General features: G+C 39.6%; 1 protein-coding gene across 4 annotated transcripts in view; it reads left to right on the top strand.

Annotated features, from left to right (window-relative positions):
* Positions 1-1,652: 1,652 nt before the first annotated feature.
* LOC113170181 (neurocalcin-delta A) overlaps positions 1,653-27,096 on the top strand; it is a 52,742-nt gene continuing 27,298 nt past the window's right edge. The window contains exons 1-4 of one of the 4 annotated variants that reach the window (XM_026372141.1): positions 1,653-1,808; positions 3,167-3,292; positions 15,670-15,732; positions 22,404-22,496. The gene's annotated coding sequence lies outside the window, so the exon portion shown is untranslated. Of the gene's footprint in view, positions 1,809-3,166; positions 3,293-15,669; positions 15,733-22,403; positions 22,497-24,287; positions 24,541-27,096 lie in introns of those variants that run through there. The other 3 variants (XM_026372140.1, XM_026372142.1, XM_026372143.1) reach the window with 3 other exon arrangements.

Here is a 27,096-nt window from a genome sequence, read left to right as displayed (position 1 = left end):
TTCTGATTTACATGGTTTTACATGCTTTTATTATATGTTCATGGAATTCTAGTATAGCCTTTAGTTTATATTTAGCTATAATATTAAATTAAATTCAATAAAAAGGCACCACTCAAAAAATTAAGCCAACACTTAAATCACACATTAATATATACATTTGGGAATTTCATGGTTTGTTGTATTAATTTGTCATAAAATGTGATCTGGCCTTTATCTACGAGTATTAAATGTAATATGCCTAATATAATAATCATCAGTGCATCACTGTGAAGTTTTTATGGTTGTTCTTAAAAAAGAAAAGATCCGATTTTATTGTGTTATATTTGTTCATACTCTTGACTTAGATGAAGATCAGATCAGATCTTATGACAAATTAATGCAGAAAACCATGAAATTCATGTAGTGTACAAACACTGGTCAAAAAATAAATAAATGGGCACTTTGGAAACATATTAGATTTTAATTTAAATTCAAAGAAATCATGCTGGATATTTATACTCATATGGACTGGGTGATGTGTTCACCACATCGTTTGTGGTGGAAAAATGATGCAGCAGGTCAGTTCATTTTACTGAAATTTTATTCCAGGAATTGTTCTCAGTACTTCTTATGGCCCCCACGTGCTTGTATGCCTGACAACATCGGGACATGCTCCTAATCAAACGACAGATAATTCCCAGGGGTATCTCCTTCAAGATCTGGGCCAAGGCATCACTGAGCTCCCAGACAGTCTGGGGTGCAACCTGGCGGCATTGACTGGACCAAAACATAATGTCCCAGAGGTGATCTATTGGATTTAGGTCAGGCGAGCGTGGGGTTCAGTAGTATTAAGTATCAATAGTGGTATCAAGTCCTTAAATCGTCCAGGAACTACCAGCACACTCTCACCACATTAGGCCAGGCATTGACATGCATCAGGAGGAACCCAGAACCCACTGCATCAGTGTAAGATCTGACAGTGGGTCCAAGGACTTCATCCTGATACCTAGTGGTACTCAGGGTGCTGTTGTCTGGCCTGTAGAAGTCTGGGCGTCCCTCCATGGATATGCCTCCCCAGACCGTTACTGACCCACCACCAAAGCGGTCATGCTAAGCGATGTAACAGGCAGCATAACGTTCTCCAAGGCTTCTCCAGACCTTTCATGTCTGTCACATGTTTTCAGGGTGAACCTGCTCTTTAGCATCTTGTATATTTCCTTGTGATTTTTGAGAACAACAAGTGCCTGTGATTAACACAGTTGCCTTGAATTGAAATGTTCCTTAAAACCTGCACAAAAACACTGCAAAATGATGCCAAAGAAAGGTGAGTGGTATTAGTTAAGAAGAGCAAGTGTACACTAATGCTGCAAACCTTCTCCTATCAACCAAAAGTGAGATAGTCAAACATTGTCCACTAGGTGGCGCCAGATGTTTGGTAATAAAACTGACAGTGGAATTCTGCTGGAGGTGTTTAGATGGGAGGACGAGGACAGAAGTGTCACTCTGCTCCTTTTCATGACTGTCCTACCACTCATGTAAACGTCGTGTCTTAAAAATCAAAAAAACAACTGGAGGGACGAGTTTTATAATAAGTGTCCTGAGGCGACGTTTCCCCAGGGCGCATGCGTCATGATAGACACGAATTAGCAGACCGGAAGATGCGCCAGTTTTCCCCTCCTGCAGCCCATCTCGTGTATATGCTATCTTTGGTTTAACCCTCTGCGCGCTGACACTTGTTGGGGCTACATGTGTCCCTGCGTGCTGCTCCTCACTTCACCGATTTACCGGCTGCTGCGGGAGCTGCTCTGCGGATACTTCTGAGCTAAGTGGTAGGTCTGCTGTTTGACGTTAGCTGTTACCGGAGTTTACAGCTCTAATTTCTCTTAGAGGCCCTAATTTCGAGTCGGTGTGTGGCCGTAGCGTCAAGCTCTGTGTTGTTCGCCTGGTTAAAAACGGGAGCAGGCTGGTTGTCGTCCCCTCCACCGACGCCGGGGCTCATTCATCGTCTAGCTAGCCTCTCCTCTCGGAGTTGGACAGAGCAGGTTAGCTCCGCACCGTGTGTGGCTTTGGCGCATCTTTGCTTGCTATGCTAATTGTCGAGTTGTGTCTTCGGCTCCGTTTGTGGTGCTACAAGTTGTTTTTGTGACTTTCTGACACCGTCCGTCAGCCTGTGGACAGTATTAGCCAACTATCCGAACAGCTCCTCAGCTTCTGCTTTAGGCGGATATAAAGAAGGTAGAAGCTCACAAACTGTAGTTTCCTGTGTTGTGGGAAGACAGTTTATAGAGTTTGGGTTGAACTGGCTATAGAGCAACTTCCAGAGGTGTTTCTCAGGAACCCATTACTACAGCAAACCATGTGTAAAAGCTGCAGATATAACTAACAGGAACATGGCGATAGCTTCATTTTCAAACCTCAAGCAAGTAAATAATAATAATGGGATGAATCTGGTCTTATACAGCCTCAATCACTGCACTCTCACTTAGAGACAGCTGACTTGTTTTTGGAAAGTAAGGCCAAGTCAAGTTCACAAACACACCTTTTCTGCACGCTTACATCACTTCTATGACTAAAATGTGTTTGTTTAGATCACATTAAGTAGGGTCAGACACTAAAGCTATCAATATATAAATGCAGTTAGCTGAAGGAGACTTACCTCATTTAACTGTAAGACAGAAATACATCACACTTACCCTCACAACAATATGAATTGTGCTATTATGTGTGATGAGGAGCAGCAGCACAGTTTAGCAGTTAAAAAGCTAGAGCCAGCAAACCTTTGACCTTTTAAAGGGTGACTTCACCAATTTTTAACATTCGTTCTATGGTTCTTGTTTGAGAAGCGCATACGTGAAGGACACGACATGAAAAACATTAAATATTAAAATAGCTCTTCATCTTGTCTGGACTGGAAAACTGAAGCAAATTGAAAATCAGTGAAGTTGTCTGTTAACTTAAAATGTTGTGGGAAATTTTTTATTTTTTTAAAGCACACTCATCCTGACAGTTTCACTTCATGCCACTTAACCGCGGTATCCTGGGTTTGACTCTGGCTGGGGACCTTTGCTGCATAGTCTTACCCCTTTTGCTCTCCCAAAACTAAATCAATAAAAATATGTTGTCACATAATTTGGGGCGGTAAAACTGACCTTGAAAGGTATGTTTTTTTCTTTCCTGCTTTCTCCAGGCCCTGTTAACTTTTAGCCAAGGTAACAGGTGGATAAGAAAGGACGCTGTAAACCCAAATACCAGTGAGTGACCCGGCAGTTTGAAACTTCTCACCTGGGCTATAGGCGTCGTCACACTCCACCTGGTAAGCGATTCCTGTTTAACAATACATGGATTGTTTCTCACCAATCTGTAGTGAAATGTATCGGAAAATGTGCACTTGTTTGATGAGGTTACCAGATGTCAAACTTAGCTTTAGTGTTCAAATGAGTTGATTACACGAGAGGCTGGGATTCACTGTGCCAGGTTGAATTCACTACAGTAATAGTGACTTAGGGCAACGGTGATTATGTTTGTGTCAATTCATAAAACTGTTGCATTGATTATTCTTTATTTCATGTCATAGTTTTCAGCCAGCACACACTTACCATGCCACACTGCATTTGTTGGTATAAGCGCTTTGAGCAACACAGTGGTTGGCACTAATACGCATGGGTTGAACTTGTTTCCTGCCACAGTCCAAAGAAATGCATTTTATGAGAATTACCCATAGATTTGAATGAGACGTTTGCCTTTTCACCATCATATGCATATATTTTGGATAATACGGATGACCTACACTCTGTGCTGTCTCCAAACATCTCACAAATCACAGGACCATGCAGGAGGTGCTATGTGGTGTTACTTTTAAAATTAAATCACACAAAAGTAAACAATAGCTTCATTGACATCAAGATAAGAGAACATATCCATTCAAGCTACCATGCCGAGCTGATTGTATAGAAAACCATCAGTTTCTCACAAACGTTACTGAAAGACTCTACAGCACCTGATGGTTTTTATGGTAGGGCAAACCCTGCAAGCACGTTTTAAAATGGCTGAATAAATGAAGAAAAGAGTTCTAATTTACAGCTTATCGTAAATGTGGGGGGAGGGTCTTAACATTAGTGATGTCAATTGCAAAGCACCACTATAGGAACCTTTCCCTGGGACCGAGAACCTTTTTAGGAACTTAATTAATTTACCTGCATTTCCAGACACACAGCCCAGGGTCTAAATTTAGTTTAGTTTGAATTTAGTTCTATCACCCAAAAAAGTCCATGGTCAGGGGTTAGTTCTGAAGGTCCAGGAACTGTAGGGGCGGGGCCTGTACCAATGACCAAATACTGCACACTATTTACATACCAGGAATTTCTTAAAACCCACTGCACACGCATTAAACAAGCGACCACTGTGCTTTCGATACATCAGCGTGGTAATTTGCTTAATCTTTCAGGGACTTTGCCTCTGCTGTTAAAAAGGAAATCACAATTCCCTGAAGGACTTAAGTTCCTGGGAAAGAAAAGTTCCAGGAACTTCAAATGGAAAGGGTTTTAAGATATTAGTTTTTTATTTTTTTCTAGCCAAGGGGAAATATGGATACTTTTTATTGAATCTAATTAGTCTTAGTGATAAGTAGTTCATCACAGTGTTGAAGGGAACACTTAACCATGGGACTTATGGAATGATATGGAAAGTAATCAGTTGATATTGGTATATATTGCCATATAAGTCAAATCCCTATAACTGTCAAGCTTAAAGCTTGATTTTTAATTCCTTAGTGAGATGTGATGGTATCATAAGGATAATTCAGCCTCCTAAATCTGTCATCTTTAACCGTGGTTACTGGCCCTATGCCTTTTGCAATAAAGTAGGCTATTACATGTTTGATATCACTGTCTCTTTGTTTTTCTATGTTGTAAGACAGGTGCTGGAAAGCGGACACTGACGTTTGTTGTTGTTGCGCTCGTATCACACTGGTTGTTTAAGGGGAACCAACAGCACTTGCTTCAGTCTGGGATGGTAAAATCGTGCATTGTGCATGGTCTTAATGAAAGTACTTTTTCAGACAGTAAAAAAAGATGAGGGGTATTACCTGTGATTGTAGGAGCATGCTTTTAACACTGTTAGCAGTGCACACCACTGTTGCTCTTGCTTCTTGGTCGAACTTTAATTAGCCAAAATATCTCTACACTAGTGACTCGCTTTTGATCTTTGGGCTGTGTGCTTCAGGACAGGTTTGTTTCAGTAACACTGTCACTCAAGTTTTCATTAATTATTTTTGTCATAATTTTCTCTTATCTCGCTCCTGTTGTGATTTACTGCTGCGCACAGCTGCACTGGCAAAACATTTGCAGGTATGCTGTTGAAATGAAAAAATTGTTGCAGTGGGCCTGGGTTCTTTCTTGTATAGGACAAGGCCCAGCCTCATGTGGCCAGAGAATTTAGGCATTCCTCTGATGCCTCTGACAGGCTCCTGTGTTCCCCTGACTTAAACTAATTTCAGCATTTAAATGACATTATGTATTAGTTAATCTGATTCCACCAAACGCCACCACAGACTCTTGAGGACTCTTGGGGACACTTGGGGAGCTCACTGATGCACTAATTCAAGGCCACATCCACCAACTCACCAGGAGCATGCCCAGATGTTGTCAGGAGTGCATACAGGCATGTGGGGACCTGACATTATGAGGTGCCGTGATATAATTCACACAGTTTGCATGAGCCTGTGATTTTACTTTTTTTTTTTTTTTTATTCCTTGATAGCACAACTTTCAGCTGAAATCAATCTTGTCAAACTACAGTTACTGTAACTACAGGTTACTCCTGCATGAATGAGTGGCCGTAGTAAGTCAGATGAGAGTAGCTGACTGTTCCCATGTTGTGTTGCTGTAGACGTGTAGGAATTTAGCCAGAACTGACAGCATGCTATCACTTGTAAGTTGGTTGTTTGGTTTTCTTTGGCTCCTTTTTCCTGATCAAACACAGACACAGTGTGGGAAACCATTTCAACATTTGTATTTCAGTTTTCCCAGGATGAATAGTTAGAATTGTTGGCATTCCTCACTGATACCAAGGACACAACTCAGCTAAACCGCAGCTAGATGCCCCCACAATCCCCAATCACAGTTGAATGTCTAACAAGTCACATTTCAGTTTGATTTTTGTTTACATAGCAAGTCTGCCTTTATTGAGCTTAGGCGTTGAGCCAGTACAGGTTGAGAAAACAAGAGGGAGATAACTTGTAACACATGCCAGATCTGACCCCAGGATGTCACAGTTGTATTGTATCTGCCTTTTAGACCATATTAGGAAAACTTTATGACAAAAGCTGAAAGTATATTTTCTAGATGTTCTGTGAGGAGGAAAATGACCCCTTGAAATTCTAAATGTTAAAGCATGTCCTTCATGAAATATCCTTAAAGCATACAGACAAACATCACAGCATCCCACCCACCTTGTAGTGTACGAAGCTCTGCAGTTGATCCCTCGTGCTGCTGCTCTGATCCACTTGAGTGTGGCTTAGTGGCTGAGATCAGGGTCGTCCACTGTCAGGCTCATTCGTCCCCACGGACATGGTGGTGACAGCTTGAACAAGGGAACATGATGTGCTTCCCACTGCTTTGCAACATACACCCCCCTTGCTTCATTCATTCACGAGTGTAGAATTTGTGATGCTGTGTGGTTCACTTTAGAATACATGCATCAGTTTCATATTACAGTATTCAAGTAGTAAAGCACCACACAGCTCTGTTCCAGGTAATCTTAAAAAACTGTAGATTTCTGGAGGCAGTAACTCACAGAGACAGCATTTACTTGATAAAGTAGCAATTATTATTATTATTATTACAGATTTTCAGCTTTTAGTAAAATGTTAAAATACTCTGTACTACTACACCGAATTGACTCAAGTATAGATATATCTTCAGTGACATATAGAAGAAGGAGTGTAGGCTGAAGGATCAAAATAAAATATAACTCACTCATTAGTCCTTACACAGTGTGGGTGTAGCCATTGATGTTTCAAAGCTTTATTAAAATTTGTCACTGTGGGGTTTTTCTCTGATGCACAGTTACTTATACAAACTCTATGATGCTGTTTCACAAATTTTATTCAATGTTTTGTCACCACCAAACTGTGTATTAATTTTTTACATTTTACATACATACAAGAAAATGCAACATTTACATAATACAGAGTTGATTTAAATCACACTACAGTTTGCTTGTATATCTTAAAATGCATAACCTATGGAGGAAATGTTTGTCACAGAGGTGGAAGTTTTATGATTACCAGCTACATGATCAGATGGCCCATCTAGATGCAGTGCAGTGTAGTGATGTCGTGAAGTCAAGGCTGCATCAGACATTTTAAAAGGTGTGTTTCACAAAAGGACACAAGAGCACAGCTGAATTTCTAGGTATAGCTATTTACCTACTGGTAGAACAAGTTTTAAATTTAATAATAGGAATGACTGTAGTTGTACTCCATCCAAATTAATGTAGCACAATCAGTGTACTAAAGCAGTATCCTTTTTATTAAGGGAATCCTGGAATATGCTAGGTAACCTAATATAATTTATGTATTTAAGTAATCGGTACTTCAAAAAGTTGTGACTGCAAAAAACTGCTATTGTAGTTCATGTTTTATCTACGGGATTGTGAAAGCAGTGTATAGTGTAGAATGCAAAACACATATCATAACCTATCTGTGTCAACGTGAGCAAGTGATCCATAGATGGCTAAGAGCTGACGCCTGGCTGTTGGTGAGTCATCAGCTACACTGCAGGCCTGTATCATGTGTTAGATGATGACAATGGTAGTCATTAAACATGATGACAGACTTTGTAATCAGCAGCACTTAGTGATTTGCTTTTCTCAAACCACACAGTTCTCTTGTGGCTTACACTATGCTGCATTAGCATTATTGGTATTATGAGTCGAATACACAGCAAATTTTTCCTTTTTCATCTGTTACTTAAATGAAACCAACATGAATCTGTTAAATAAAAGGGGAATGCTACACAAACATTGAATATAATCTGAAGTGGTTATACTATTTTCTTACTATTAAAGTGGACCACAAGAAGAAATTCCAGTCAGGCACTGATTAAGTGTTTGACTCCAGCCGGTTTCTCTTTTGGATGTGACGTAACAGTTTACAGTTTTATCCTGCTGGCAGTAACAGTAACAAGTAAGTGTTTGTGTGAACAGCGGAGTTGAGCTTTATAGAAAGTTGACATTATTGTAGAAACATGTCTCTGCTGCGACTTTGGTTCTACAGTTCATACAGTGTTATTTTCATGTCATCGCATGATCACATTCATTTGAGCATTTAGCTCTCGATCAGGGCATGCTGCATGCTTTACCGCACCCCTGTGTTGGTATGCCTATAAAACCACATCCCTCTGTTGCCTCACATACAAATGTCAGCTGTACACACCAGCTGGTTGTCATAACTCAACTCTGTGTGTCTCTCTGTTTGTTTTCCTCTATTAAGGTCAGATATAGACCAACTGCCAGTCTTTAACTTGCAGCCATGTTTTTGGTTTTTGAGTATGTTTCACAGTTTATTCTTAAGGTCAGTAAACCACCTAATAACTCTGTCAGCTCCATTCACTGACCATGAGAGCCCCAGAAAAGTTGGGAAGTAGACATTTGACATCAGTTTGACAAACAGCTTCACTATCCCACCAGTTTCATTTCACTCTCTCATCAGCAGCATTTTCGGGCCCAGCTGACTGGCAGCCGCAACTGTCTGGCTCTGCCAGAGGTGAGAAAAGAGCAGAGGACTGAACCTCTCTCTTTACCTCTCTCATTTGTAACTTGACTGTGGGACTTTTCATGTGAACAAACAAAAGACATTACCATGAATGTTTCCCTGGAGTGATGTTCCTTAAATGAGATCATGCTTCTGTCCCTCTATGACAATTCTCCAGTGACACACTGTAAACATTTTTGATCTTATGAACCAGCTCTCAGAGACCATTAAAGTGCTATTGCAGATTTAATGAGGCCTTAGAACAAGTAAATCAGTACTATTTGTAATTGCTGGAATATGTAAGTGTCACTGTTCACATACCAGTATATGTAGAAGCCACATTTGGGCCAGTTATTGCGACATGCAAGCTGCAGCTTGCAACATGAGAGTATTTTCTCTTAAGTTATTTTGACACATTTACATAATCAAAAGAAACGCCACACCATGTTTGGGCATGCAAGAGTACTCTAGCACTTATTCATTTAACAACAATTTGCAAGTAACAATTAGCTTTAAAATGAGTAGCTGTAACCATTTGCAGTCTACATGTAAGGTGTGCTTACTTTATTAAAGGGGCCCCCAGTTTAATGGTCCTACTAGAGCTTTTATGGCAAATACTGTCAGCTGTCAGCATCACCCGCATGCTCAAAAGTCACAACGGAACATCTACCCCAGTGGGCAACATACCATAGCACATCCATTTATGAACTGTCCTAATGGACAGCAGCTGTGGCATTTCACAGTGGTCTTTCTTTGTCTGGACGTCATTCTGCCTGCTCCTTCCTGGAGCCTGTCTTCAAACTTATCTTCAGCGTGGCACAGTGTGAGTCTCTCATTAAAAGATGCATGTGTAGCAAGAAATTGACTGAAAGGCGTTCATTATGCAGCCAGGAGGCTCTTCGTGTGCACCCTGGCTACATTACAGAGACCTGCTCCACTGGTCCAGGTAGTTAGGAAACGTTCCTGTTTAATAGACATGAAGGAATCTGCCTTTGTATTTGATTTCATTATTTTTCTTCTTAATTTGTTGTAAGAATAAAGCAGAGTTTTGAATTCTGCTTGAACAGCATGTCAGATGGTCGGGCAGATGATGCTGTTAGAACCCCACACTCCTACGTTAACAGTAGAATACATATTAGTATTATACCATCCCTTAAGGGTAAGTTGTAAACACATTAAACGTGATTAGCTATAAAAAGTTATGCAACAGTTCTATTTGTTGTTTTTGTTGTTTTGTTTGTTTTTTGTTTTTTTTTACTTACTTTACTTATATTGGGAACAACCATGACTATCTTTATGGACTTACTTGAAAATGTAAATGGTAAATGGTAAATGTTCTGCACTTATATAGCGCTTTTCTACCTAGCAGGTACTCAAAGAGCGTTACACTGCGTCTCATTCACCCATTCGCACACACAAGCACACACACATTCACACACCGATGGCAGAGCTGCTATGCAGCTGACCTGACTCACCAGGGGCAAAGGTATGCTCTTGTCCCCATTTTCCCCTGTATCTCAGCTGCCTTTTCATTCTGACTTTCCCTTTGTACTGTACCTGAATGTCGCCTTTGCAGACATAGATGTTAGCACCAGAGCTGCTCCTGCTGTCTGCTTAACGTAAATACACTGCTTTTTGTTTATTGCTTCCTACGTCAGATAGGTGTGTAGTCTTGTAGAAAAGCTGCAAAATGCCATAAATGGTGAGATACACTAATACAGTGTGAAGAAGAAGAAACAGATTTCACAAAAGCCAAAATACACTGACATGTATATGATTTAATGTGAAGTGCAAAAAAATGGATTCACTATGACCGCCCTAAACCATACACCTTACCTCACCAGCTGCTCTGTGACACTCCTCCACCAAGACCAGTCAGTCAGAAGTGCTGGCATCAGTAGCTGCGGGGTTGTGTGTGTGATAGCGCTAAGAGGAGTTGCTAAGCTTTACTGACAGGTTTTAGTTTCACACCTTGGCTGGCCAAGAGTCCATGGGCATGCCCTGAATTAGCACTGGGCTTTCTTGCTATGTGGCATGGTGGCTGGAATGCCTGTGGTAACCGTGGTATATGTGCGACCAAGTTGACAAGGATTTTTCAGGATCTAGAACGCATGGCGGGAAGATTAGCATAATGCAGAAATTATATGAAATTCCCCTCAATGTGGTAGCAAATGTATGTTTCACAAATAAAAATCATATCAAAATTATATTAGTTTATTATTTCTGAATAAACTAATCTTTTTTTTTTAAATCCATACCATACTTAGTATGTGTGTGTATGTATATATATATATATATATATATATAAAATATATATATATATATATATATATATATATATATATATATATATATATATATATATATATATATATATATAAAATTAATTTATAAAGGCTGTTAGTCACAAAACACACGTTATTGAAAAAATATGTTATTTCCAACATTTTGCAAGCAACATTTTCTATTAAAAAAATATAACAAAGATCCATTAGTATACAGTAAATTTTCAAGTGGTGGTTGACAGCACAGAGGAACCACAACCTTTTTAATTAATGCAGGTGACTACAAACAAGTAAATGCACACGTCCACACTCAAACGCACACAGGTTCGGCCCACATCCTCTTTATGTAATGTTTTGGTTTGCCATGCTGTGTGCATTTGAGGAGAGGTAGGATGAAAGCTTCTTGGAGCGACAGTTATGTGAGAGAGGCACAGTAATGAGTGGGCTGGAAACCGTGACAGCCGGTCTGCCGTAAGTAGGGGAGCGCAAGAGAATCAGTGAATAAGAGGAGGGGGTTACGTGTGGGAGTATACCACGGCGAATATGGTAGGAAGACAACTCGTTGCAGCCGTAGCCCAATTTTATTGAGCAGATGAGCGAATGAGCAAGCAAGCGTGTCTTGTCCAGACACCCACACTGCCTGGGCTGGTATCCTAGGAGATTAGCAATACATTGTTACGTCTTTCTCTGTTTTTTCCCTTGTGCATTATGTTATCTTTAATACTTTGTGCCATTTCAGTATACACGTATAGACATGTTTTACAGCGGCCATTCTTATGTGACAAGAAGACCCGTACCATGCACTTCTTGTGCAAATTTGATTTGGGATGCAGAGCTGGGATACAGGTGTGACACCTGTGTAAATAGTTACATTTCTTTAGGGATATTTAAAGAGCTCGAAAGTGGTTAAGATAAGAACAGAGAGGGAGAAAACTGCATTTAAAAAAAGATGAAAACATGAAAGACATGAAAATGGAAAAATGTATAACTAAATTTCTTTTATATTTCTTTTTTTTTTATATATATAAACTGCATACATTGCTCCTTGCAATTAGTACCTTGTTTTTAGTTCTAGTAGGGGAATAGACTGTAAACATTTGTGGTACCTGTTGATCAGCTTGGATTGATTTTAGCCCATTCATTACTACAGAACCACTATAACTCAGGCATGTTACTTGGTTTTCTTGGATAACCTGCCAGCTTCAGGTCCTTTCACACCATGTTAACATAATTATGTGGAACATTTGTTTTATAATTTGTGTGGCACATGTACCTCCATCTCATTAAACAGTAAGGGTATCACCTTTAATGTAACTATGTACTACAGCCACTTGTGTTCACATTCATTCCTTTCTTTTCTGACTGTTTTTCTGGCTGTCTTCCAGATGTGATCCCTGACATCAGATGACAGGTTAGACTGTAAGAATATCTCATTCCTTTTTCTGCATCTCTCTCTTACATCTTTGGTAGGAACGTAGAAGACGCAACGCTAAGACCTAAAATAGGACTTTTAGGGAGGCATTTAAATCTTGTCTCAATTCAAAGATGGTCTCTTGCAGCAGAGGTAGATGTCTTAGTGGAGCTCTCACGTTTTAGTGCCTGCTCTGATGCAACATTGGGAAGGGATTCTGATCTAGTCCTGTAAGAGGTAAGAAAAGAATCCTCCTAAATCTCCACTGTAATGTGGTTCACAGTAACATTAAGATAAAAATGTGATTGTTTCTCTGCAACAGATTTAAAAGTGAACATTATATATGTGTATGTGTAAGCAATACAAACTACAGAACAGTCTAATCAATAATCGATCAGTGTGTCCAAAGCTACAGATTATGTGGAATCCAATCCAGAGTGAGAGTTTCTGATAGCTGCAATAATGATTAGTGCATGATTACAGACATGCTATGCGGTCAACTTTTTTCAATACATTTCCATAAAGCGCACCAATCATAATCCTAAATTTCCATGTGGTTAGGATCCCTGTGCCCTACCACAGTGTGAACTATCGTGATTAGAGTCTGCAATGGTGGCTAGAAAAGTGAAAAATCCAATGTCAAAAGCAAATGCTGAGAGAGACCAGTAGCATAAATGGATGGTAGGAGGCCATTGCTAAATCATGTTATATAATTTACTTGAGCTGTCAGTATCAGTAGTGTGTAGTCATTTATAAGTTAATAATGTTTTATCCTTACGACTATAACAAAAATACAGACCAGAACCCTGTAGCTAATAAAATGTTAATCCTCTGAATTACACACTCTTCCTGCTGGTGTTTGATGTTTTGCATGAACATGCGCGCACACCGGGATTTTTGGATCTTCCATGGCTCTGTCAGAAGCTAAATGTTGTTCTGGTTTTTACACTTGAATCTAGCTGCTTTCTCTTACTTGCCATATGCAAGGAACACGTTGCCATGGCATCAGTGAAAAGGCTGAGGTCTCCCTGTTGTCACATTTTGTTCAGAGACAAGCTGAGCTTAACAAACCCTCTGCTTTTTCTCAGTGCATTTATTTGCACTGAGATAGGGGGAGCAAACCGCTTCCTCTGACTTTTTTGTTTGTTTGGTAGGAAGTTTGTAAAAGTTAAAAAAAATGACCTCATCTTCATTACAAGAGAGATATAGGAGGAATTAAAAAGCCACTGTTGCTGTGGTCATTTATGATGTGTTTACAGCCAGAATCTGCTCACATATTTTTATTACATTTACTTTCTGCCACATGGAAAATGTAACTTTGAGCACTATCTGTGGTAATGCCTGATTCGAATAATGACCCCATATTAATATTATTTTGTGCCACTGGCCTGCTCAAATAGCTCTGAGATGATGTAATGGCATTGAATTTGATCTCTTCAAAAATAAAATCATGACCAGCGTCACAGATTTTTAGAGGAGTTGTTCTATTTTTAGTCATGTTTTAGCTCTTTACTCTTTTTTCCAATGCTGTAGCATCAAAGTTATTTAGTCGTTTTATGTTGATCTACAAGTTACTTTCCATATACGGTTGTGAGTCAGGGCAAGCCCTAGGTCAGTTGTGTTTGTGTACAAATGGAGTGTGAAATATGCTCGAGCCCAGGGCAGTCTGTGGCGTCGACACATGTAAATTTGTGAGTGCGTGTGTGCGAGACAGCGAGCAAGCACGTCTGAAGCTGAAAGTACATAAACACCACTGGTTCTGCTCTCACTTGTGGGGCTGTTAAGTTCCCTGAGGTAAACCAGCTAAAGAGACAAAAACATTTACTCCCATACCAGCGAACTTGTTGTAAGATATTTATAGAGAGGCTCCCTAACATAATTGCCTGACACTAAAAGGTGTTGTTGTCACATGATAAAATGTGTGTATTTATGTTTTGAAGTGCAAAACCTTCCCACTAAGTAACTATTCAGGGAAAGCTCCAGCAGCAACACCTCATGTTTAGATTACTATTGCAACAACACATTATCAGTAGGGTAAAACTAACCTGTCTCACGACAGTCTAATCCCAGCCTACCTTCAGTCGGAGGTGTTATAGAGACCCTTTCACAGGGTTCTTGCCAAAGAATGGAGCAATGGTGATGCATGAATATAGTAATTAATGTACACTAAACACTGATCAGCCTTGGTAAACAGAGTTAGCAAGGCAAAAATGTAATGCGTTATTGGCCTACATAACCTAATAAATGTTTTTGTCTTAATGCTCCGATAATGATGATGATGTAGCTTCTCCTCGCAAGCTAAACCCCATGAAAAGTCTTGTAGTTCAAATTTCTTTGCTAAATAATCAGTCACTGCTCTGCAGAGCACAGTGACTTGGACACTGAGTGTGAACAAACTGACTCTCTTTTCCACTAACCCCACAACAGGCTTATCATCTAAACCTTTTCCTTGACCAGGCACCAACAGGAAAAGGTATTAATGACATTGGCTCATATTGTCATAGCTGGAAAAAAAACACTTGAGGCTTGTAACTGGCAAACAGCAGGTCATGTTGTTTGGTTTAAAAAGAATAGCAAGAATCAAAATGGCTCAGCTAGCACAAGGAGGATCCATTCTTGAATATATTAATCCTATTTTTGTCAGTCTCTATTTGGTGCTGATTGCGCACTACAGCTACTACATATTAAGCAAACTGAATTTGATCTCAGATGCTTTTTTAAGTAAATCAGCTTAGATAATGTATCAGTGTTGTGATAGTGTCAACCATAGATCTAAATAAAAGTCCTTTCTAAAGAAAGAGGGTATTTCTCAGCAAATCATGGTTGGTTACTAAAAGAGCGGTGAATAGTTCTTTTAAACGCAGTCTGGCTACACTGTCAGAAGATGAATGCATCAAGCTTTGTTTATTGATGGACAGAAAATAAACTCATTACAGATTCCAGTCAGCAAAAGCCATCCGTCTTATATTTGTCTCTGGACAAGTAGCAGTCTCTGAACCTTTTCCTTACAATCAAAACCAGGCTACATTATTGTGGTGGGCTAAGACAAGCTTTTATTTCACATTGCATCCTATGTATTTACTAATTATTAAATACTTAGGATGCTTAATATCGCTCACTGCTCAACAGAGATTGCATCTGTGCATTGTGTTTTCTAGCATAACCTGACCCTTGGCTTACTATTATTAACATTTAGTCTAATTTAACTGCTTTATCCTTTCTTTTTTTTTTTTTTGCCGCAGTGGGCGTGCAGTCTGAAAGGCACACATTACCCTGAGAGACCAGAAGAACACGGTACACTAGAGGTATGTCAGTGTTTTCATCTGTCTGTCTTGAAACTTCAAAATATATTCACAAAGAGACTGACTTACTGCTTTATTGGGGTTTTCTTTGGTGCTTACTTCTTACTGCATTACAGACTTTACAAAATCTTTGTCCTGATAAAATGGAGAAAACCATTATTCTCCTAATTACTGAGAGTCTGATTTTGTCTCATATTTTGCTGCAGAATTTAACTTTAAGTAGTAACCCTAACCCTCTAAATGAAGGTGGCGTGTTTTGTTCAGTTTGAACCATAAAATGTTGGGTGGTCAAGCTGCATCATGTTTGAGTCCTGTTGTTTTTTTGTCAGTGTTGTTTCCCATGACTCTGAGGTGAGCCAAAGGAAGCCCAGTGTGATTTCCACACAGTTCCCAGGCCCCCGGGTCCAACTAAACCCAAGCTATTGGACACAAAACGCACCAAACTTGACCATAATTCAGAGACAAATATTTGTGTGTGCGCGTATGCATTTTTAATAAAATTAAAAGAGATTAGATTAAATTGTCTGAATATCCTTTTATCTTTAATAAAGATAAGCTAAGTCTAACTCTATCAACACACACACACACACACACACTGGCCTACAAGGTTCTCAGAGTAAAGACAGCTGTAGCTTGTTCAGTTAAGAGGCCCACAGGCTATAAGAAGGGACAACTGCAACTGTGGCCCACACTCAAACTTCACTTCCTGTCAGTGAAACCTCTGAACTTTCTTAAGATGACATCCACTAATCTGAAAACTTTATTAACATAGAAGAACTTTTCACCATTTGCTTCTTAAGCTATGGAGTTTCCATCGACACGATAACAGTGAAATGGTAGCAGTTAGTTATGACCAGAAAGTTTTAGTTATGATGAAGCAGTGGTTCCCAAAGCAGTCCTCAGGCTTTGTTGTCCAGCTCTCTCTGCCCTACCCACTGCTGATTACTTGGATTAGGTATGTTTAGTCGATCAGAAGACAAAGGGAATGATGTGAAGTTCATTATGATTAAATATATAATTAAAAAAAAAAGATCCCAATTCATTTTGAGCTGCTTAGTAATTTTTAAGCTTAATTTATGCTTCTGTGTTAAATCAGTACTACCTGGGTGTAGCCTAATGTACACCTCCTAACAAATGCAACTAAGAATCATGGCAATGCAGTCCACAACAACAGTGATCGATGCACTCGAGTGACATTGCAGTGGTCCTACAAATGTTGCCCTCCAGCAGCCTTTCTCTTTTCTGGCTTAAAGTAATTTCAGTAAAAGTAACTGTTGATCATTAGGTAAATTTGGTATAAAATGTAAGTAATGCCGTGGCCTAATTCAGCTCAATAAATCCAGATTCTGTCCTGATTGTGGTTGAGGGTAAAAGGTTTGGCATATGTGTGTGATAGAGGTGGAAAAATAGAGTTTGAACTTCTCCATATGTGATTTGTATTTTCAGCATTAATGACAGCCAAATAATAATTATAACAATAATCAAATAATTGCACAAAACACAGCTTGAGTATGCTGTTCATCGACATATGGTGTATCTGTTAATACCATTATCAGGACAATCATATACAGACTTTATATGAAAATTGTTGGTGCCCTTCCTTTAGAGAAAGATTACAGGACGATCTTGGAGCTCAAGCTTCATTATTTTGTTTTTTTAACATGCTTCTGTTGACTTTTTTTTTAATTGAGTAAATTTTACATTTGTCAGTTACATTATTTCACTGAAAAAAAAATTTCTTGTTCCGCATCTGTATCATAGAAAACACATCTATTATTATTACCTTTTACCTTACAGATAACAATTTGATAAGATAATTTGATAGGTGAGCTGCATGTATCCATCTTTTCCATAGCAGTAGACAGTTATTAATATGCAGAGACAACTGGTCTATTTATTTATGGTTGTTATTGATGGATTTCTGTGTGTGTGTGTGTGTGTGTGTGTGTGTGTGTGTGTGTGTGTGTGTGTGTGTGTGTGTGTGCATTCATGCATGCATGTAGGCGTGCGCATGTGTGCATGCTAGGTCTGTATACAGTCTATACTATATGTATTCATTGCGTGGGGTGTGTGTCAGTAATAGCGAGCGAAGGACGAGTGTGTGAGTCATAGAGGAGGTTGTGATCTGTCTTTTTGTTGCTCCTGACTCCCAAACTGCTGTTTTCTGATCTGAGAGAGAGAGAAAAAGAAAGAGAGACAAACAAGACAGTGGGCTCTAGTTAATCCTCTCTCTGCCATAAAGAACAGACAGGGCAGACTGGTCATCAGTCTTTGCTTTTGTCTTCTGTTTATAGTTTCTGAATCACAGAGGATGTAGCATTAGGCAACTCTTGACACACCTTGCAGATTGTATAACAATCACATTTTTCACCCTCAATTTCCTGTTTCTTCACAGCCCACCTCCCCAGCTATAAAAGGTGTTTAAAAAATAAATTCTGTACATAATGTGCTTCTCAGGGCTCTGGATAATGGGCAGAGAAACCTGTCATTTTCAGTGAGATTCAAAACTAAAAATGGCCGAAAAACATCTTTGCTTAGAAACTCATTAGTCTTGAGAAAGGAAGAGATATGTCTAAGAAATTGCAGCTGTCTTTAGAAGGAGTACCCCAGCCATTCTCCTGGCCATGACCTAAATTAATGCTGCAATTGGATCCAATCAGGACAGAAGATGCCGTGGAAGGCCCCTCAGTCCAAGAGGACAAGTACATAAAAGTATCCTCTTTGAGAAACGGATGCCTCAATGCTCCTGAATTTGCTTCATTGTTAAAAAAAATAAACAAGAGAGAAACCAGTGTGCACAGACTCTGTGTAGGAGACTTGGGTCATGAGCACAGTTGCCAAGAACAAAACCATACTAAGGTTGGCAATTCTGAAGAAAAGGTAGCAGTGGGCACAGCTGCACCAACGGTGGACTTTAGATGGAAGAGGAAAGTTTGTGGATTGATAAATCCAAGTTTGAGGTGTTTTATCTAAAAAGATAAAAGAACAGAAAGAGTACAGAGCTCAGACACCTAGCTCACGAAAAGATGATAGATGCCCAACACAATCAATGAAGTATGGAGGTGAAAACGTGATGATTTGAATAAAACCAACAAAAGATAATGAGAATGCTAAAGTGTGTGTAGGTGTTTCCAAACTTCATATTGGTAGTGTAACAGCCAGAGAGCCACAGTGGCTGTCTTGCCAATAAAGTATTCAAATACAGGATAGTTCTCAGGATAGTAACCTGTCAGCCACCTTGATATTACAACTTTTGCTTGATTTCTAATGTCATTAAGACAGATGGCATGAGTCATGGGCCAAGTGTTGTCTCAATTAATTTGGAATGAAGTGATTTTCTGCACCTGTTCAGATAGAGATCAGAGGGCGCTCATTACTTCCTGCTGAAATACATTTTCATAATGGTATATTTGCCTTTTTCTCAAGCTCCACTTACTTTCCAGCCGATTCTCTGCCAGAATACCTCAGCTAACTAGTTGTTCATAGAAAATGAATCATCTTTTGTAGCATTAAAACCTTTTCCAGCTCTCCACAGCTCTGACAGCTTGGACTTATTCGTTCAGCACAGCAGGTTGTCTAGCCAGGAAGGTCAAATGTACCAGAAAGCAAATCTGAGGAGAGCAGGAGGGTGATCAGGTATCTGCAGTAAAACTCTCTCAAAATTCAAATTTATGTTTTAGTTGTTGGCATGAACATGATTACAGTAAGTGTAGTTTTGCCAAAGTGGGTTGCATGAAGTCATGTGCATCACATTTGGTTCTAAAGATCAAAGTATATCTAATATTGAATTAATTTCATTTTTGTTCAATAGATTTATGTTCAGATTGTTTGCCTTTAAGAATCTGTCATCATTTGTTTTTGCAAATAGTGTGGTAAATTAGATTAGCCTGCTCTGTGAGGTGCATCAGCTCGCCCACCACATGTATTGCAGTTACATAACACACACAGAGATTGTTTTTAAACAGTGTTGTCTACTCATTTCAGTGACTTGTGAATTAACCTACTCTATATTGATATGCATGTTTGAAAGGTGAACTTGTGAATTCACTTCCCTGTCTGCCTGCCAAGTTTTCTACTGATTCCTGTGAGTGTTGTAATTTGCAGATGCATAGAAAAGAGACACTTGTAATTGTGTAACAGCACATTATCAATATCATGGTAGAAACCTTGTGTATCTGTCCTGTGTTGACAGTGATGCTCCAAGTTCCAAACAGTTCCTCTTAAAAGTGGAGCAACAGTACATTTCAGACCTATAGTGGCAAGAAAAAGTATGTGAACCATATTTTTCTACATTAATTTCTCAATGTGCCTAAAGTAATAACACAAAAAAAGGAAAACCATAAAAACCTTGCAGTGACACTGGAAAACACTATGTGAACCATTTGAAAAATGCCCTCAAAAAAGCTAAATGGAATCAGGTGTTAGCATTAGTTTGGAGGTGTGGACTAGAACTACTTTGACTGACTAAATAAATTCAAACTTTTTCAGTTTGTCTGAATAGAAGAATATGCTTATGTGAGCCACACCTTCCCAAAAGGAGCTTTCAGAGGATCTACAATTAAGAAATGTTGATTTCCATAAAGCTGGAAAGGGTTACAAAGTGAACAACTTCAGAAATTCGCCAGACTAAAGTTAGGCAAACAATCTACAAATGAAGACACTTTGGGACAGTGGCTACTCTACCAAGAAGTGGGCAGCCAGTCCAAATGACCATAAGAGCACCTCATCAATGACGTAAAGAAACAACAATTCTTTAGCATAATGTTAGAATGTCTGTACAATCTGTCAGCTGAAACTGTCTAAAGGTTGAGTGACGCAACAGGACAATAAATAAAAACACCAGAGCATGTCCACAACAAAATTCACCTTTTGCAGTGGTCAGAGCCTAGACTTCAATCCAATAGAAATGCAAAGGAATGACTTGAGAGCCACACGTGAGACATCAAAAGAATATGACAGAGCTAAAGCTGTCCTGCCTGGAAGAATGGGCTCATTTTATAACAAATTAATGCAGGAAACCATGACATTCTAAAGGGTTCACATCCTTTGTTCTTGCTATTGTATGCAATCATGGGCAATATGCAGAGTTCTTGTTCCATTTAAAAGGTGATTTGGAACATACAGGAGACAGACAAATTTAAGTCAATATGTCACAAAGTTAGTCTTTATATTCCAAAAAAGGCATTATTGGTCAATATGAAAACAAGGAAAGAAGAGAATAATAATAGCAAATCAAACCAGTGTGCACGTGCCTCTGCAAATTGATTTTTACATAGACATACAAAATAATAAAACTGTCCTGTAGAAAAACTGCCATTGGCACCATAATAAATTAGTTTTTCTTCAAACCTTCCGTGAATTGTTGTTTGTTCAATGTCTGCTGCAGACCTTATTCACATCCTGATACACTGTCCCTACTGACACTAATTTGTAAAAGCACACACAAACGACACACCGGAAATACTTGATAGCCACTAAGCCCATGTGAATGTGTAGTAAGAGAAAAGCACACTGTAACAAACATTCACATCATGCCTCTATCACAATGATAGTTGGTCACTCTAGAGTATGGTTCAGGTGTAGAATCTCAGTCAGAAACTTAGCATTTGTTGCCTATGTGCTTTCATCAATGCATTGGATAAGACAATCAAACCTTGTTAACACCTCACACATATGATTATTCAGTTTATAATCAGCTGTTATCTAAATTCAACTGCGGAGATGAACATGATGGCTTTTTGGCACAGAGCCATCATATGCCATTTTGTGTGTGTGTGTGTGTGTGTGTGTGTGTGTGTGTGTGTGTGTGTGTTTTATTGTATCTTGAGCTGTTTTTAGTAACACACTGTAGACAGTAATGGAGTTATTTAGAATAGTGTTTCTAACACTGACACGGTGTGGTGAGTGCTTCCTTTTCCAGAGGAAAAACTTCTGAAGAGCTTTCCTTGGAAAGAAATGCTGTTTTCTCTTCCGCCTATGCTGTTGCTTCCTGAGCCGCCAGGAGGAAGGAATTCCCTCTAGTGCCTGTTACCCACCCTACATCCTAACACATACTCACAAACACTGGAAGCTGGTTACATGGTTGTACAGAAGTGCTGCTTAGACAACCTGAATACAGTGACAATAGTCTTTCAAAAGGGTCAGATATGGTCTGCAGTAGCAAAATGTCTTTTACAGAATTTCAAAATCTACGGTCATTCTCACTCTCCACAGTGCGGGCACATGTATGTCAGAGATGCAGTGTGAGAGTGATTTCTGGAGCCTGTTCACAAACCAATGAAGATGCTATCAACCCTTGATTAAGATGACCAGTGCCTAATCCCAACAATATATACAACTTGGGTTTTTTTTTCAACATGGCAGACAGTGCTTTTGCAAAATGTATTCTGAAAGGGTATATATTCATATGAAGACATCACCAGTCAATGACTACTGACAGTCAGGCTCTCATTTCACTTTCTTACATCATCTGTGCTCTTTGTGCTTGCTGTGGTTTCTATCCTAATGGCTTGCACTCTTGTGTCATTCTTTACCCCTCAGAAGGATCATTACATTTATATTTATCTCAGCTGTAAGCTTTATTAAATGAGCTCTTCCTGTGCCCTGTCAGTCCTCTCTGCTCTGTGTGGCATTTCATCTTGTGTCTCTGTCCATGTGCTTCTCTCTGTCTCTAGACATAGCCCTGCTCACGGTAGCCCAGCGGGGGGTGGTTTTCACTTGGCTGACCTCAGCCCCACCCTGGTCCCCCTCTCTGCTCCATTCAACAGGCAAGTAGATGCTATTCAGATGAATGTAGTCTGAGCAAAGCTGCTCAAACTCACGGCATGGTGGAGGATGGGATAGGACGGTTATTGGTTGGCCCTGAAATTGTTGTTTCTTCTCACACTGAACAACCTCAGCCTTTGTCTCAAACACAAGCCCTGTCCTAGATACACTTGACACAATGCATAGCATATTTTGAAAGTGAAGCTACAATAGCAAAAGGCTGTAAAGAAATTAATGGAACAACGAGAAATATTCATCCTGGTTTCTCGGACCTCAGGATAAGTTTTTCAGTGCAAACCTAAGGTTCTATTTATTGTAATATGAGGTCAAATACAGCAGCCACCATACCACCAGCAGCCTTAGCTTAACATGATTGTGATTTTTAAAGTGATGAATTGACTCCCTGGAGTCTTGTGGTCTCACTGGGTTGCCTTACTCCTATAGGGCACCACCCTAGAGCAGCACACAGTAAGACTGCTGTAGAAGGAAGTAGGCAAAACTGTACGTAACTGTTCTTTATAAAAAGGTTTACAGTTTTTGTATAGAAAAGCTGTACGTGTGCTGCGGTCTATTTGCTTTTTTTTTTTTTTTTGTGGTTATGTTATCTTACTGGTGAATTTTAGGAGGTGGAAAACAAAGTAGCAGTACTGGGCTCCCCTCAGTCTGTTAGTTCACTAACCACAAATTTCCAATTTTGAGACTCTCACACGATCAGCCATTGTTACATAATGGTGGAGATCTGCAAGCACATGCAGGGGCTTGTACAGCCTGCCGCAAGAAGCATACAGCAACCTTCTGATGCGCTTCATTAACTCTGACAGTGATGATGTCAGTTTAGCCTCTGCTGATGAAATAAGAAGTTATAATCATACCCATATCCCCACTGTCAGTTGTCACCATTGTTACTGCTTCTTATTAATCGTAATATTAGACTTGAAGTTTGATCATTGTGTTGAAGTTTGCTTCTTCACCCTGTTTAACAATATTGGATGAATGAAATAACTAAGCAACTGAAGGTACTGTATTCCCCTCCTCCCTTCAGTAATGACTGTTATCTGCACTACTGCTTTGAGGAGATCTAGATCTTTTATTAGTCATCTGTCATACAGAAGTCCTAAAGGGGTAAGAGATTCTGTAGGGCTTGCATACTGAAGAGGAAAGATCCATTTCAAGAGAGCAAAGTCCCATTTTCACTCTGTCAGATAAACGCACATGCTTCTGTCTTGAAAACCAAGTCATGGCAAATATTTGGAGCTTTGAAACAAAATCTTATCTACTAAAAATAACCAGAGAATTACCTTAAAGGTGCGATAAAGTCTACTCATTCTATACATACATACATACAAAAAATAAAAAAACATTTAAAACTGTAGTTAAAATAAACTTAGTGTAACGGGTAGATCTGACTATTTTGGTTCAGTGAACACAAGTGCAAGTTCAAAAGTGCAGTTTGTCTGGTGCACAATTCTTTTTTTAGTGCAATCGTTTCTATCAACTGTGAACCACTGTGTCAGTTTCTAAGGTGATTTCGTCTTTTTAACTCTGTTCATCCTGTTAAGATTAGTGTGTGTGCACAACCCTCTGTGTGCAAGAATCTCTCTGTGTGTTTGTGTCAGATGACCTATTGAAATCATTGCGGTGCAGTGTGCCTGTTACCATGGCAACACAGGCTTCTCCGTCTCTCTCTTTCTCCCCCCCTTTCATTTCCCCTGCACAGCAGAGTGAGGTCATGTGACCACTCTGACGTCAAAAAGCAGGCAGGCTGAAGAGCGAGTTAGTTTGTGGGCTTGTAACAAACCTCTCTCTCAGACTCGGAGTCTCTGAGAGTCTGTCAGTCACTGTTCGCTCTGTCACTCATTCTCTACTCATTGCCCCCTGTGCTCTTCTATCTGCTTCTCTTTAGCGCTCATCTTTTGTTACTTTCTGGCGCTCTCCTTTCTTATCTGTTGCTTGTTCTTCTTCCACTGCTGCTGCAACAAACTTTGTCTAGAGAGAAAGTGCTGGGTGATGGACTGCTGAACAGCTTGTACGTTGCTACAAAGTGAGGTAAGTTTCTTGTGTTTTCTCTTAGTGCGTTTGTTTTCACTCACCTCAGAGTGAATGAGGCGTTGTGTAACCGTCCTTCTAAACCTCTAATCTTTCAAACTTCAGAGTCAAGTAAGTGAAGAAATGAAGTTTAAGGTTTTTGGGAGATCCCCTGTTAGGGGTGAAGAAGATACTAGTAGCTTTCTTTGTCAGCAAACACAGTCAGATCAGTTTTCAAACCCCCTGCAGGAAGTGAATGCACGATAGGAAAGCGAGAGAAGGAGAGTGTGATTATTATGTGGCCTGAGCGTGTTGTGTAGCTGGAAGTGATGGGCAGCTCTGCATGGCTTTTTCTCCCAAAGCGTTGCTAATGTTGGAGGCAGTAGTGCGAGCTGAAGGCAAAAAGACCCCTCCCTGCTCACCAAAAGAGGGGGGCAGCACAGCAGCTGCCATCTGCCCCCCCCCCCCCCCCACACACACACACACACACACACACACACACACACACCTCCCAGACCCCCCTTCACTTGCAGTGGGAAAGCCTCAGAAGTATGTGCTGCAAAAAATTAACTCTTGAAGTCTCAATGTCAGTTTTGACAAGATGTTAAAATATAAGGTTTTGATTTCCAAAGAGTTGTATTATGCATTTTTATGAAAAGTAGTATTTTACAGTCCCCATCCTCCACCCTCAACACATCCACACCTCCCTGCCCAGCTCAAACAAAAGCATGTCAGCCCAAATAGGCTGGAAAGAAAGGAAAACACATAACAAGAGGCTTGGATCTCCCTTCAGTACTCCACATTGTGTCATTCTCTTCTCCACCCTCTCCCTCTAAAACTCATCTGCTATTAGACTCTCTCTCTCTCTCTCTCTCTCTCTCTCCCTCCGCAGCACTCACTCCTCACTCCTCTGGCTAAATGAATTTAAAACAAGCCAAGAGCATGTAACAGGTCTTTGTCACTGAAGTATCGGAGTTGTAAATATCTACAGATATGAAAGTCAGGCAAATATGCAGTATGCAGTTATTATGCCATGGTTCTATATCTTGTTTAATGCATACATTTTCTTTGGAAAGTGTTCAGACACTTTCTCTTGATGTACACTTTACTGTGTTATAAATAATAATTTCAATGGTAATTTTCTTCAATCAGTCAATAACCGCTAATGCTAAGAAATTTTGCAATTTAATAAAATTTCAAAAAAATAAAACCTGCCATTTACAGAAATATTTAAATCCTTTGATGTGGCATCCCAAATTATGGTCAGGTGCATCCCGTTTGCTAAAGATTAAACTTGACTGACATGTTATCTTTTTTTTTTGTGTGTGTGCTTGCATGGTGCGTGTGTGTTATTAGATGGGTTTGTTGGCAGTATTTACTGCCACTAAAAAGACACCACAACGACACTTGCAGCATACGTCCAGTAGCTTTATCTGACATCCTGCAGCAGTGAACAGTTGTCTCGGCATTTGTTGTTGAATGCTAATACCATTAACTGTATGATACAGGTTAGTTTTGAAACAGCTTTGAGGACTGAAATTATAAAGTGAAGGAGGTATTGGTGTATATAAGATTGCTGCCCTCCATGTAGGAGACCCAGCGTTCGAATCTTAGCTGTTGCTTTGGATAAAAGCGTCTGCCAAATGACTAAATATACAACTACTCTACATATATATCTCTAGATAGATAGCTTGTCAATAATAAACTAAAATCTTCAGTATTACCAACTCCTGTAAAATTATTAAATATTGTGCTGCTGCTGTATGCTTTACATATAAATAAACATTTATATTTGCATATAAAAAGAGGAATATAGCAACAACAGACACTAGTTATATTTTCTGCACATAACAATACCATGATTATTTTGGTGACTATAATTGCGATGATTGGTTTATGGTCTTAACCACAGCCAGTACCGTTGTACTGGAAATAAATGAAATACGTAATAATAATACAGTTTATTGCCTACACAGGAACCAGTGCAAGTTCAGGAAATGTGGAGCAGCATGTGAAATTGTCAGTGACATCTTTCAATAAACACCCACATGACACAAGTTAAAGGCATCAGTATATGTTCAACTTTGGGCGGCCTAGTGACTCAATGAGTAGATCATTGGCCTGAGATACAGAAGGTTCGGGGTTCCGTCACAGACACCAGGTGTGTCCCTGAGCGAGACACTCCACGCTAGCTCCCCGGGCGCTGTATGTAGCTGCCCACTGCTCCCCCGGGGGGATGGGTTAAATGCAGAGGACCAATTTCATCTGTAACATGTAAATGTGACAAATGACAAATAAAGGTGTTTATTCTTCTTCTTATCCAAATTATTTTTGGTAGAAAAAAAGTTGTATTTGATGCTTTTAAACACTGAGGCATTGGCTTTGGTCTCCAGCCCAGTTACCACCTGGGTGCATTGAGCAGATTACTGGGATCTGTTGAGTAAAATTTAATTTGACCCTGACTTACTCTGTCACCTCACAATAACGGCTCAACATATATGCACATTAAAACGGAGTTAATGGAATGGCTGAGTGGTTACCATGGTATTTGTTCATTTAGTTTTTTAGGCTTTCATT

Source organism: Anabas testudineus, chromosome 16 (genome assembly GCF_900324465.2).
Source record: "Anabas testudineus chromosome 16, fAnaTes1.2, whole genome shotgun sequence".
Taxonomy (NCBI): domain Eukaryota; kingdom Metazoa; phylum Chordata; class Actinopteri; order Anabantiformes; family Anabantidae; genus Anabas; species Anabas testudineus.
This window is presented reverse-complemented; position numbering and strand designations above follow the sequence as displayed.